The sequence below is a fragment of the Paramormyrops kingsleyae genome, chromosome 16, assembly GCF_048594095.1.
Source record: "Paramormyrops kingsleyae isolate MSU_618 chromosome 16, PKINGS_0.4, whole genome shotgun sequence".
NCBI lineage: Eukaryota > Metazoa > Chordata > Actinopteri > Osteoglossiformes > Mormyridae > Paramormyrops > Paramormyrops kingsleyae.
The window spans coordinates 27,740,047-27,753,355 of record NC_132812.1 but is presented as its reverse complement, the minus strand read 5'-3'; the positions used below and the strand labels follow the sequence as shown (position 1 = coordinate 27,753,355).

At 43.3% G+C, this 13,309-nt stretch overlaps 1 protein-coding gene across 1 annotated transcript in view; it reads left to right on the top strand.

Annotated features, from left to right (window-relative positions):
- LOC111857196 (inactive dipeptidyl peptidase 10) overlaps nucleotides 1-13,309 on the top strand; it is a 125,994-nt gene that overhangs the window by 37,639 nt on the left and 75,046 nt on the right. The window lies entirely within an intron of this gene.

Sequence of the window (13,309 nt, the reverse complement as noted above, 5' to 3'; positions counted from 1 at the left end):
ATTAAACTTTATGCGACTGGATATTTTTGTAGCAGAAATCGATTTAAGATTCACCTCAGATACATGAGAGGACAATCCCTTGTCCTCGTAGTTCCTATTGCTATATCATTTAATCACAACTAGACATGACCCCAAGGACCTGAACAGGCCATTCTCAGCTGTACATATCGTACAGACGACGAGGCACACGTGTGTAAGAGGGACACGCAGACGTGGGTGACCATGAGTGTTCACGGGACTGTCGGTCTACCTCATTACACGTACGACTCAGTGACGGCTGTCACAGCTGAAGGGAGAGCATGTCCTTCAATTTAGCTTAATCTTGCGGAAGGACGGGGCTGAGTCTCACTCAGCCAAGCGGCACTGAGTAGTGTCAATGAGCAAGTGCAGATTTTAATTAGATAAACACACACCTCCTTGCAAAGACCATCATCATAATAGTCATAGTAGCAAGAAGCACAGGAGACAGTGGACCTCAGAGTATTATTAATATTTTTCCTCAGTTAATGTTGCTTTTAATGATGCCGGGTTCGAAACCAGCATCTCCGGGGTTGCAGCTTCTGAAAGCTATAGAAAAGCCATTTCTCATGTCGGTAAGTGACTCCACCACTCATTAGAATCTGACTGGTAGCACTAAAAGATAATTGGTGCTAAGTGGTGAATATATATCCAGTAGCTGTGCTTTTTGGTGTCCGTCGTGTTCACAGACAGTGACAGCAAACAGAAGTAGGTGCTCAGGTGAACATTGGTCAGGCTAATGCTATTGTTATCTATGCCATGTGTTCAGGAATGCGTCTGATATCTGCTGAGCTGTAACGTATTCTAAAACAAGAGCTGATCAGCTTTCAGGACTCCCTGCTGATAGCCGGGACAAGCGGGGGGGGGTGCTGTGCAACTCAGTGGGTTAAACCTCTGTGGTTGTGATCAGAAGATTGCCGGTTCTAATCCCATGTCTCTGTTGGGCCCTTGAAGCAAGGCCCTTAATGCCCTGAAATGCTCTAGGGACGCTGGACAAATGTCTCAACCCTGTGCAAAAACCCAAAGCTTCTCTCTTAACATTGCGTATATTTTTAATATGTGTATTTATATATGTGTGAGCATGATGGGACATGCGGAAAGAAACATTCCAATGTTCTCGTACGCATGGCAAATAAAGCGTCATTTCGATTCGTAAATCTGTTGTGAAATACTGTAGGAGGCTGTTTCCTCGGTCCGCGCGGGGAATGTGTATGCTCGTCGATGTACCCCCTGCTCTCTGTAGGGCTCGTTAGGGAGGGCAGACGCTCCTGATGAGTGCACGTCTCCGCCGTGAGTGGCCCTCCGGCGTCGATGTCACGGAGCAGCTGTCAAACTGCGCCGCTCCGGCGGATAACGGAGAGCCACGTGACTGCGAGGGCGGCGTTCGGGGCATTTCTCCAGCCGCGCAGCTCCGGTGCAGTACTCAGCATGCCGGAAATGATTGAGATAATATTTTGAATACCTTTTTAATAAATTTTTCTAAGTGGGTGCAGTATTTTTGATGTCAAATAGAGGTCACTGTTTGGTAAACCAGTACTCGTTAGATGGCTGCCCACCTGCTGTGTAGGACAGAAAGTTCTGAGTCTTGGACTGGATTCGGAATTTCTATGCAAATTAAGAAACAAATGGTAATGCAGCCATTTGAGAACCAGCAGATGTTACGTTTATTACAGCGGTGGAATAGGCTGTGAAATATGTAGACATCAATTATTAACGTTTATTATTAATTCACCCCAGGAAAGGTTCCAGCCAACAGCACTATCAGCAGCTTAGGGCGTGTGAGTCAGTGGCAGACAGGCCGCATTGGGGCCTTTCACATTCACAACACGAACTGCAGGCCTCGCATGGAGCCCCGTAGGTCCTGCTATATGGTTTAATTAATGCCTGATTTACACTTGATAATACATCAAATAATTACTACATTTATGAAGGCCGAGGGCTTAGGTTCTGCGAAAACCATCATAGCGTGTAACCCGCAAGGAGTCCAGTTTGACCACCATTATTAAGGAGGGTGAGCTGACGCTAATTACACCTCACTGCTTATAAACTGACTGGAGCCCCTTCAATGGGGGTGACAGACCCCCCCCCCCCGCAAAAGGCCTTCCCCCCAAAAAAAAAAAAAATTATGTAAACTGAATTTCTTCAGTTAGTTTCAAATTTAAGATCCAAACTACGTAAAACGTTCTTAGTCCGTACTGTAATATCGCTGACTTATTTTGAGTAGACTTTCTATTTAGAACTTAAATGTGAGGAGCTGCAGTCTGAGAACATCGCTGTTGGCAAACAGAAGGGGACGGAGAGAGCATTATTACTGAATGCCAGCTGGGTACCAGGCTCTGAAGCTTTTTTCAGTCTGTAATCAGTGTGAAAAGAGCAGTAACCCACAGTGAGGGCACCCAGCAGAAGCATGGAGGAGCCACGTGGCCAGGTGGGAGTTAGGGGTGCGAGGAGATGAGTGTCTCTCTCAGGGGTGGCTGGCTTCAGCGTGCAATGAAAACTGACCACATGTGGGCAAGTAAGGTGAGAAACCAAGACAGAGGATGATATTAGCCATGTCAGAGAGCGATGCTTTGATAATAAAAAAGGCATGAGGACAAATCATGATTTAGCAGATTAAATAATATACAGTGGTACCTCGGTATACATCATGGAATAAGTCCAACTTGGTATACGTCCTGTTTGGATACGGAAAATTTTGCTTGGTGTACGACCTTTGTTTGGAATATGACTCGCATGCTAGAACACACGCACACACACACACACGCACACACACACACACACACACGCACACATGCAAATGCACACATGCAAATGCACACACACACATGCACACACACACACACACACACTTTATCTTATGCTATATACCAAATCTTTATCTTTATTTAATATTATACGTATCCCAAATTGAGATTTTTTCAAAATATGTGATATCAAACTGCATTGAACTGATTAAAAAAGTATGTTGTGTGGTAAAACTATTGTAGGTATGGCCTGCACTACATTGAAAGTCATTTATACTGAAGGTCTTAAAAGGGTATTTAAGTGTTTAGAACAGCTTTTCAAATACATAAATCGATGGCAGATTGTTTCCTGCAGAGTGTCTGACACCTTCATGGTGTGTTTTTAACGATGGGAGGGGTGGCCTGTGACAGGCACATTAAATTTTAAGGCACTACCCTGATGGGGGTATTTTATGGAAGCCCCCGTTCCATATGCCCGAAGAAGCACACCTGTTTGGTTACTCATCAGTGAATGATTATATGCTGTGAGATGGTGCTATTATTAGCATTAGCGGTGTGCTTTATAGCTAAGCTCAACTCTGGCTAGCTGCAAAACCGAGTCTAGCAGGAAGAACTACAATAAATCAATTTTAGACTTATCCAGTGGTGTTATGAGTACGGTAAATGGGGCAGTGACTGGCTGTGTGCCCATGTTGAGAAGATCGCTGGTTCGAGCCCGGCCCTTGGCAGAACATCTCCGTGGCCCCCTGAGCAAAGCTTTTAACCCCCAGCTCCAAGGGTGCCGCATATCAGCTGACCCTGCGCTGTGACCCCCAAGCTATGGACCGCAAGATGGGGCAGGTGGAGAGAATAATTCCAATGTACTTGTGCATGTGCAAATGAAAAACAAAGGATTTATCATTTATAACATGTTGGGAAATCAGCCAATCACCTGCCCTATATTCTTGTCACGTTACATAGTGTCATTAATGCTGTTTCGGAAAAGATTTAACTTCCGCTGCTGCCAAACTGAGTCATGGGACTGGGTCTCCCTAAAGATGGGGGATATAATGAAGGTAGAGAGGCAAAGAAAAAGAGGAAAAGACAAGATGAGACTGATCACTGCTGTGTCGCCTTACTATTTGGGATTCACGTCTCTCTCAGATCCCCCGGCTCTCTGCCGCCACAGTCATCTCCTAGGATGAGGAATTGATCTGTCTGGGACAGCGGGAGAGGAACCTGATGCCCAGAGCCAGATCTGGGGGCTCCCCTTTGCAGGGGAAAGAAGCATTTGGATCTTGGGTAACAAGTGCTCAAGCCCTGCTGGGCTGGAGTCCAGGCGGGGGACACCTTCGGTTGCGCCATCGATTTGGAGATACTTGCCCACAGCCTAAGAGCAACCCCAGACACTGAACTTCTGCCCAGTGCCACGTCGGAAATGTAGTCGGGCCCACATGCAGACTGGCGGCCTGCTGAAGTGGTAGAAAGTACAGCTGGAGTTCGCTGTAGGTGGGCTGGACTCCAGCGATGAAGCAATCTCCTGGTCAAGTATAGGCCTAAAGCCAAAGAATAAAATAGCGGCACTTATTCACCCCTGTGGGGAAATTGGGCAGTTTTCCGCGAATTCCATCTTGCTCTCATGGGAGATAGAGGTGGGAGTAACTTTCAGGGCCAGGATCCTGTCGTCAAGCTACAGTGAGCCTCTTGGAAAAGCTTTAGTGATGGATTTTAGGTGAGTTGTTAATTTGCTACAGTAGGGGGGTCTGTCAGCCGACAGTCCAGCGTCTGCTATGGGGAAGAGGGTGTCCCCATGGCTCTAAGGATTCCCCGCAGGGAAAATGAAAGCGTTTGTGATAGGGCGCCCCCTTCTGGTGAGGGGGACACGCAAAGGCCTTCTGTAGGATCATTAGGGTTGGAAAGCCTTGCGACTTGGACTTGGGTAGGGCAGCAGGAGGGTGCCCTGTTACTTCTGGGGAAATAGATGAGGATGAAGTGCAAGACGGGGTTCGAGTCTGGGACTGTATGTGACACAGGGCCACAGAGTAGTTTTCAGATAGAACCTCTGTAGCCGCAGTTTGGGAGGCTGGTCACCCTGGATTGGTCACAGCCTGGGAAGACCTTTTAGCGGGGTCTGATCACCTCCCATGGGAGGTCAGGAGCTGTAGGCTGAGGGAGCTGAGGGAAGTGCTGGAGGAGCGAAGCTCTAGATGTCTCCTGTGATGTTCATCTATTTCATCAATGAGAAGGAACAACAGACAATAATCAATATGCTATGGCATATACATTCAACATATGGTTATGATTATTATTTGTGTTATTACTGAAAGCATTTCCTTTATCGATTTGAGTTAGTGTGCACATCAGGTTTTATGCCTTCAGCTGATTGATCTGGACACATAGGTGTAATATATTTATTATTTTTATACTTGCTGTTTGTGGAACTCCTGAAGAAGGATCGCAGGTAACACTTTATTTGAGGGGACACAAATTCTTAGTAGTTACTCAGTTACTATTGAAGTACAAATTATGAACAAATCATGAGCCAATATAGTTGATACTTCAAATAAAAGATGTGCCACGATTCATTAATGATGAACAAACATGAGATCAGTGTTTCACTTGTGTAATTCACTATTTGTCCTTCAGTAGGTCCTTCAGTAGTTCACAAAGGTTTTCAAAATTAACAGATAGAGTACCTGTTTGAGATAAATTATGCATCATGATTCATTCTAATGAATAAACGTGTGATCAGTGTTTACCCAAGTCTTAGTTTTTGGTTAATTAATACATAAGTAATAGCTCAATACTATATTATTTGTGCCCCGTCGAATAGTGTTATTGGATCAGATATAATATCCATAAGCTCTGAAGGTCTCCTGTGATGCTTGTTTGCCCTTTCCAGGATGACCACCCGCAAACTTTGACTGGGTGGCGTGCCAGTAGGCAGGACTCCACCCAGTCCTCTCTCGTGGCTCCTGTTTCTGGCGATTTTTCTTCTGCCAAATTTATGCTCCAGGCACTGGGGATTAATGTATTACTGTGATAAATAGCCAAACCACATTTTTAGGGAGTAACCTAGCTGGTGAATTAAACAGATTTCATTAGCGCACTGCCAAATGCCTTAAATGTAAATTTCAGCATGCTTTGTCCCATGTCAGATACAGTAAAAGCTTTTCATGGCCTGACATCACTCACATTTTAACATGCAGGGTGCAGGGTGAGCACGTTTAAAGCATTCTGCAGGTTTACTTCCTGACATGGAAATACATCTCATTTTGGTCTAGGATGACTGCTGCAAATATAAAATTACAGGTTGGTGCTTTGAAATAAAAGCTTAGTGAGCTGTCAAGTAATCTCTTAATTATACACCATGGTGTCAGTGAGCTGTGGCTGTTTTGTTTTTTTTTATTATTCATTGGACTTGGTCAAATGTTAAATTAGTTTGGTTGTTTAACGCGTAACGTGAACTGCTTCTTAATTATGCACTCTCATGGATTTTTTTTTTTAAAGATGGTTACACATGATTTTTCTTGAGGATTTTTATTAAAAGATTTACCACGGCTTTCTTTTTCAAAACGGACATACCACCCCTCGCTCTCTGAGTTGCACTCACTGTGCCTCCTCGCCCACGCCGGGGGCTGCCCAATCCCCTCCCTCCCAGCCTACCCACAGCCATGTCTCTGCTAGGGCCATTACCACATACCCCATTCATTGTTGACTCCTGCTGTGCTGTGATTGGACAGAGTTACGTGATGTCACACGCTGCCCGGATCCTGATTGGTGCTCTGATAGATGCAGTGCGAGCTGACCGTGGAGACTTTAAATAAGTGTAAGGGGGGCTTTCAACAGGATACCTTTAACTCCTTCGCTGCCCCCAGGTGGTATTTTTGGAGTGACTCTATGACAATAAAGATGGTTATTCACAGAATGTGCTTTGAGCATCCTGTGCATTAATGTGTTGTGTGTCTCTTTTACAGATGCATATATGTGTAGTGTGGGCTTCAATTTCCATGGTGCTGGAATAATTTCTCTGTCAAAAGCTGTTATCCAGATTTTTTGAAACAGCTCAGTATTTGCAGCGACCATTCAATACACCAATATATTTTTTTAACAAGCACACCATCTTTGGCTAATCGATACCTCATTCACACACAGAAATGACCCCAAATGTTAATTGTCCCGCTATATATGCAGACAGACCATTGTGCTGCTATTTCATAGATTTAAAAATAGTATTATTAAACTCAATATTAAATTTATACAATATTAAAATCACCACTTTGTGATGAATGACCATTTATGTGACACCATTTTTGTTTTAGATATAAACTTTTACATTTTATTTGTCTTATAAAATTAATAAAATTCTATCCCCCGACCTGCTCTCACCTGATGGAGTCTGGCTTGTTGAGCATAATTACAATAGTGCAACGTTAAAATGGGATTAGTAGTAAGACAACACAAATAAATTGAATAACTACTCGTGTTACATCCTTGATGATTCACTGTAATAGATTCTGCATGCTTTCTTAACTGTACTGTACTTTGACTTTCCCTGTAGATTTGAAGATTATTGTACTATTGGCTTTTTGGGTCATATCGACAGCTCCCTCACGCGGCTCATTGGCCAGGAATGATTATCCAGCTAATCACATGTAGCCTTTTTCCACCAATGAGAAGTAACGGCAGACCTAATAATAAATTATTATTAATATTATTAGCCAGTGTGCTATTGCTTATATACTCTTCATAGATCAACATATGTAGGAACTTCATGATCCCATATTATTATTATTATTGTTCTTGTTGTTCTTGTTAATAGCAACAATAATAATAATAATAATAGCATTTATTGAAAACATTTCCTTTATCGATGCACATCAGGTCTTTATGCCTTCAACTGACTGGTCTGGATACATAGACATAATATATTTATTATTTGTATACGTGCTGTTTGTGGATCAGCCGAATAAGGATTATGTATAATATTTTCAAGGAGAAAGAGCTTGGGGTGATTTCTTTGAAGCTTGCTGTACCATCGCTGCTCATGCATTTAGCACTTGAGAGATGGACCTACATCGAGCACAAGAAGTCCACTCACCCCGCCTGTCCACACGCTTCACCTGTCCACATGCCCCACCTGTCCACATGCTTCACCTGTCCACATGCCCCACCTGTCCACACGCGTTGCCTGTCCACACACATCGCAAGTCCACTCACACCGCCTGTCCACACGCTTCACCTGTCCACATGCCCCACCTGTCCACACGCGTTGCCTGTCCACACACATCGCCTGTCCACTCACCCCACCTGTCCACGCGCTTCATCTGTCCACATGCCCCACCTGTCCACATGCATCGTGGTGATGGGAGCCTTTTAACTGAAACGTTACCAATGAGACTCTGATGCTCCTTCCAAAGCATTACTTGTAGCTCAGTTAATCTGACGACTCTGAATAGCAGCCCCCCCCCACCTGCGTCCTTGTCTAGGTGTGTAAAAATGACCTGCAGTGTTACTGGTGTTAGTGGCCTTATCCAGTCTGCTGACAGCAAGATGGATGGATGGATGGATAATATATTTGGATAAATCACATTACTGAATGTGGGTAACTGCATGTATGAACTAAAATGTGTGTGTACTTACCAGACATATAGAGAGAGGAGGAGTTATCTTCCTGAAATGCCTATTTACTGAAATGTTCGTAACTTGTAGGGAAATCGGCCACATTGTAGAAGAAGTTGCAAATATACCTGTTTAGCTTCTTGTTAGGATGGACTTTTTAAAATGGAGTCTATAAAAGACAAAAAGCAAAATTGGTTTTCTATAGTATAAGACTTGCAAATAAGTTCTGGCTTGACAGTTTATGGCGTCCAAGGGAAATACCTGCATGCTGTGTACATTTTAAGTGTACATCAGTGCATCTTGGGGTGAAATTATGGCTTCTTAAAATACTCCCATAAAACAGCCCAGAAAGGACAGTAGGTTTAACAGGGTAATGGGAGGCTGGGCTGGTTCCATGGGAGGAGAGTAATACTCACAGCAAATCGCCGTTAGCTAAAATACAGCTTAATTCCTGTAGAGCAATAAGCATTCGGTTCAGGGCTGGGCTAAGCTGGCCTGCTCTCCAGAAACACAAAGCTTTGTCCTGTCCCATGCTTTCTTTTGAAGAGAGATGGTGGAGGTTTTATAGTACAACCCCTTGTAATCTCGATCTTTTCCCATTCACGAGGAATCGCAATTCATCAGGCATCGTCGAGGGTAATCCGTGAGACACGCTCCAGTGAGTCGAGCTGCCTGTAGCGGGAAGGAAGCCGTCTTATGATGACAGCTCCTGAGGGCTGAACTCAACTGGTAACTGTCTCCCTGAAGTGGGTATGTCCAGCTTTCTCCCCAAAGTCCCCATCAGCCAATCAGCACAGATGTTACTGTATCAGGTGGTTTATAATTTACGCTAACCCTCATTTCGGGGGAGTGACCAAAGCCCCAAAGGGTCTGAGGTAAAGCGAGTGTGACCTGTCCTCCTGGTCACCGCATGACAGAGTGACCATGGAGGCGTGTCCTTGGCCATGCAGGTGGCAGATTGGGCCACTACATGGGTGGACCTTGAACCGCTCTGTGTGCTTAATGTGATTCAGACAGCTGTCCTCCCATCTCAGTCGGTTACTACAGCAGTTCACCATCAGGGGTGCAGCATCCTTTGGAGGAGAAATTAGTGTTTCCCAACTTGCTCATTGTGGACCCCCAGACAGTGCACCTGTTTGTACCAGGAGCTGGGAGGGAGCAAAAATGTGGACTGTCTGGGAGAGAGCTGGGAGGGAGCAAAAATGTGGATTGTCTGGGAGAGAGCTGGGAGGGAGCAAAGATGTGGACTGTCTGGGAGAGAGCTGGGAGGGAGCAAAAATGTGGACTGTCTGGGAGAGAGCTGAGAGGGAGCAAAAATGTGGACTGTCTGAGAGAGAGCTGGGAGGGAGCAAAAATGTGGACTGTCTGGGAGAGCTGGGAGGGAGCAAAAAAATGGACTGTCTGAGGGTCCCCTGTAGGAGCGGGTTGGAACCACTGTGATAAATTACTGCAGGGGATTTTCTCTGGATTTGACGTGTATTGATTTTGACTAAAAAGTGTTTCTACATCATCAGTTATTTACCATGGACAGCTTTGAAACATGGCATCGTCTTTTATGAAAGGGTGTAAGGGTGTAATCATGAAAAAGGACTGATTTAGTATTGATAGTGTGCATTTCCTGCCAAATTTGAACCCAACAGGATATCACAGTGACATGATGCGAATTTTAAGTTACTGATGATACTCTAGACTGACAAAACTGTTTATTTTGTTAAACAAGAAGTCAGGTTATATTTATGAAGATTATGTTGTTTTCAAAGAAAAGGAGCAGTACCTCATGAAAAAAACAGTTTATAGATAATATATATATATATATATGTATATATATATATATATTATAATATATATATATATATATATATATTATATATACATTATATATATAATGTGTGTATATATATAATGTATGTGTGTATATATATATATATATATATATAATGTATGTGTGTATATATATATATATATATATATATATATATATATATATAATGTATATATATATATACATAAATCAAATCTTTACAGCTTGAAAACTTTTACTTTGAGCTTCTTTTCACATGATACAGTGGGAAATTGTTACATTTATATTTGCAGTTATTCATTTGGCAAATCCTTTTATCCAAAAATGACTTAAATAAATCCATCCAATAGGCATTAAAAGAGATTATTTGAATTATAGCTTACTGAAATTGTTATAATTGCTTTTAAATGACTGTGACAATTTCCATTCTAGCGGTTACTGGTTTCTAACCCTGTCTGCAAAGCTCCTATGCTGTTGGTTTCACATCCTACCCATAATGCCCTGGTATAGGAGGATTAGAGACACTTCATTAAGATAGCGTTTGCTGAGAACAAATGCGACATTAGGAAGTAATTTGAGACCAGTGAGGGAGAAGCTCAATCTGCAGCACGATCCAATCAAACCTTCCCTGCGTCCGAACTGCATTACGCCAGCCTGGTGGCTCTGGTTCAGTGAAACGAGAGGCCGGGCTGCCTTCCCGTGAACAATAGGGGTCTCTAATTCCCCAAGAAACAGGTCATTAGGGGCAGCACGCAGTGCCGCATGCACACTGCCTGCCCCGGGTCACCACGGCACAGTAATTAGGCTTGATTGAGATATTAATGAATGTGCTGCACAATTCACACTGGTGGGAAAAAAAAGTGTCACTTCAGGACATTCGGTACAGCTGTACTCACCGGCAGCCCAGTAACACGTGTCAGCACTAATAAAATGCACTGCCTTAATTTGGTCACATGCAGATTTAACAAGAGCAAATATATTCACTTGTTTATTTTGTCTTTATGGGTTGTTCTTTAGCTAATTAGTGGCTCTAAACGGGTAATCACTAAGTAAGTTAAAATTAATTAAAAACAGAAAGAGAATTATTGATTATCTCTAGTAATTATATATTTAACAGTGGCAGAGTGGGTAGTGTTGTCAGGGGTGTAGACTGAAATTCTTTTACTCCGCCCACCCCTATCTATAATTTAATCTATAATTTTACGTTTTCAAGGGAATCTGCCAGGGTATTTATGTCCCTCTGAGGTGTTGAGGGTTCAAGTCCTACTAAGGTTCTGTGCAAGTCTGGACTGGGATTGAATGCCAGCCCTGGAGTTTGTGGACCCCCACGGTAAATTATGCCAGCCTGCATTGGCCTACCAGGAAAATGCCCGCTGTGCCAGGTAACCAATCCAGCCCTGCTTCTGTGTGTGTTGAATCTGCAGCTTCTCCCGGTGCATGTGCAGGATTCCTGTCCAGATCCAACCACATGCGGCTAAATGAATGATGTCTGTGTTTTCGCCATGGAGCGTGTGCCCCTGTAATGGGCCTGGCATCTTATCTGTCTGCTGCCATGCTCAGGGCCCCCTGGCAGGGCAGACTCCCTCGCCACCAAAACACGGACTATGCAAGACAAACTGTTTACGACTGACATTACTAATTGACTGACCCTTGTCCCTCATTGAAATACTTGTTGAAGTTTATGAAAATAATTCAAGTTGAGGTTGCCAGCAAAGAAGCCAATCGCGACATGCGACGGTGGTGATATAAGCAAAGAAACAGCAATATGCTGTATAAAACTCTTTCAAGCTTCCCTAAAAAGCATATTGATATCATGATTGGCTGCTTCATCAAAAAACATTTCACCTATCAAAAAGCTCATTAACTCTGATTGGTTAATACTTTGAGAGGTATGTTAATTACAGTTGGTTGCTACCTCGAGGCACATCACTTATACCTAGTTGCCTTGGTTACCCCCTTAGTTACCCCATCCCATGACTATCGCGTGACCTTAACCCCCCTCATTGCACCCTGCCCTGGGTGACCTCCCACAATTTGGTAAGCAGTTTAGTAATTGTGCAATTTTCACACCCATAAGTTATTAATCCGTATAAATTCGGCGCATCCTTATGTTTATTAAATTCAGTTAGCAGAGCACGCTACATGCTACTATTTTGGTAAACCGTGGAAGCGATATGCACAAGTGGCATCGAAGACAGGAACAGCTCAGCAGCCAGAACATCTTTTAAAAGAGGAGATCTTATGGATAAACAAGGTAAAAGAGGTCGGCGGTCTGGTGGTACTTTTTGCAGTTTAAAGTCCGACGCATTTATTAAATACTCGTATAAGGATATATACGAGTATTTATACAGATTACTAATATTTTAGGTATACTATTAATCTGATTACCAAATTCTGGGTGTAAGTAAACGCCCACACAGTACCGACAAGCTGGTGTCCAGACAAATGTTTCACTCGTCATGTAAAGCCCTTCTGATTACTTCCCATGCGCTGTACAATCGTGATTATATCGAGACCTGATACCCTGCAGCCCAACCACCAGCCCACTTGCCGTATCTATGCCACCTGCAACTAAACCTAGAGGGCATCAGAGAACCATCCTGCATTCTCAGCAAAACAACACGTACATGCAATTTTCTTCATGCCTAAGACCTAAATCATTGACAGCAATCCCACAATTCCTTCCTCCAGTCCTAACCCATCAGCTCTCCTTCCACAGATATCAAAGATATTTACAGCGAGTCCTCAGTTAACACACTCGTCATATTAATAAGGAGTTCAGCCATACCATTGAAGGCAAAACATGAAGGAGAATAAGGGGACTTAGTCAGAGTTGTGGTCTTGAATTTTCGCCCCAGAAAGTGGCGATTCTTTGTTGGAGACTTCTCAATTATTTATTAAGCATGCATAAACATGCTATTCACACACATCGTCCTGATCACGCTTCCATTGCTACAGTGTCCACACCTTGCCAGAGTTATAACCTAGTCTGCAGGCATCTCGGCTCAGTTCAGTCTTAGCCTGCTTGTGAAAATATCTTTGTGCTTGTTCATGTTACCCAGCAAGTGACTGTTCAGATCTCATGGTTTGAAAAGAAAGCTTTTAAAATTTGTGTTGATATCTAAATTGCATCTAGAAAATGAAA